Consider the following 2139-nt stretch of genomic DNA (forward strand, 5'->3'; position numbering starts at 1 on the left):
AACCATAGGTCGACCCAACACCCTACTCAACCAGCCAAGGCGCCAACCAGGACATACGTGCACTAAAAATGCCATATCTTACAAACGAGGAGGGTTTAAATCACGAGGATAATTTTTATGGATTCTACACTCAAGAAGGAGTCCAGGACAATTGGAATTTGCCCAAAATATTCAAGGAGCAAGAAGTTAGGAATTTTACAATTCAGAGGTTTCTCAGCCCGTCCATCTGCGAGAATGCGACTTTAGAAGAGGATTCAAGCCCAAAGAAGAAGCGGCCTGAACCAAAACCGATCATAGGAGTCAAGAGGAGTTTATTATCTTTCCAGAAAGCCCAAGATCTAGAGAAATGGTCAAGGAAATTGGAAGATATGAGCAATTTCCCAAAACCGGCCAAACCAGCTCTACACTTGCCTTATTTGGAAGATCCGGGTTTCACATCGAACCAACCTCAGGAATGGCAACCAGGAGACCTTCTAAGTCATTAAGAGGCACTCTACAACATCATAGGAAGCACCATGCCACACTGGATCAGGCGGATCCCAATCAAACCAAAAGATCAAGCCAGTTTGCATCAATTGGCCAAACCGACATCATTTAAGGAAAGTCTTCAACCAATTCAACTTGGTTCGACCCAGGGCTATCTATGGGAACCAGGAGATACTCTAGACCATTCAGAAGACATCCAAGAATTTCTCAGCTGGACCAGCACCCAGGAGATCAGGCGGATCTCTCTTCCCATCAACCTTCCATATTTGGCAACATCTACACTAAATTCTTTGGAGAAGTTTCTACAGATTTTTGCCCAAGACCAACGGCCATATTCTCTTTTACTGAGGCCAAGGAGTATTTCAGGAAGGCTTGAAGATCATGGCCACGTCCAGAAGCTATCAAGATACAAGTCTTCACAAGTTTCTCTTTTGGAAGGAAGCAAATCAAGCCTAACGGCTATATTCCATGGAGTCATCAAAGCCTTTGCTCCCAAGACTTTAAGTTCAAGTTATTTTGTTTCCTTTTATCATTTTATGACTGTTAGAGTCTGTCCTTGTCGAGCCTATAAAGCTCTAGTCTTTTCTTCATTGTAAATCACCCATTTTTGAAAGTAATAAGAATTATTCAGTTTTCTAGTTTTCTTAAAACTATTGTTCTAAGTCTTTTGAGTTTGTGTGAAGCAGCTCCAAAGCACCTTGACTTATCAAGGCTCCTTTCCATAGAGTCTTGTGGCGTCCTCAATCCCCCATCCTTCCACTCCAATTCGTTTGCCAAGCTTGAGAGAGACATCAGTCCAGCAAGCAAAGCACCACCTCAATCCACTTCAATCATCTTTTGATCAAGCTGAGAGTGTTACACAACCAGCAGCTTGATTCCATCCTATCTATCTTTATTTATCTTGTTTTATCATATTAGAAATCATATCTCATTTGTTTTTGCATTTGTTTTCAGGTTCATAACTTGCATTCCATCATATCGCCCATCCGATCATCTCTTTGGTCGACCCATCCAAGCTTCCATCATCCATCTTGCCCACCCTGAATCCCAGCCTGCAACACAAACATTCCACGGGAAGGTCAGCGTGCTGAGTCCAAGGACCAATGTGCTGATATGTGTACTGATGGACAGCCACGAACGTCTTGTGTGTGCTGACAGACACACACGGACAGCTACTGATGTCCTGTGTGTGCTGACGGACAGCCACAGACAGCCACGGACGTCCTGTGTGTGCTGGCGGACACCCACAGACGTCCTGTGTGTACTGAACAGACAGCCCACGTGGGACAAAATCTCCCAAACAGTCCACGGGAAGGGCCAGAGTGCTGAGTCCAAGGACCAACGTGCTGATATGTGTACTGATGGACAGCCACGGGCGTCCTGTGTGTGCTGACGGACACACATGGACAGCCACAGACGTCCTGTGTGTGCTGCTGGACACACACGGACGTCATGTGTGTGCTAACGGACACCCAAGGACGTCCTGTGTGTGCTGACGGACACACACGGACACACACGGACAATCACGGATGTCCTATGTGTGATGACGGACAGCCACGGACGTCCTGTGTGTGCTGGCAGACACCGACGGACACACACGAACAGTCACGGACGTCCTGTGTGTTATGACGGACAGCCACAGATGTCCTGTGT

The sequence above is a fragment of the Brassica napus genome, unplaced genomic scaffold (assembly GCF_020379485.1).
Source record: "Brassica napus cultivar Da-Ae unplaced genomic scaffold, Da-Ae ScsIHWf_1699;HRSCAF=2325, whole genome shotgun sequence".
Lineage (NCBI taxonomy): Eukaryota > Viridiplantae > Streptophyta > Magnoliopsida > Brassicales > Brassicaceae > Brassica > Brassica napus.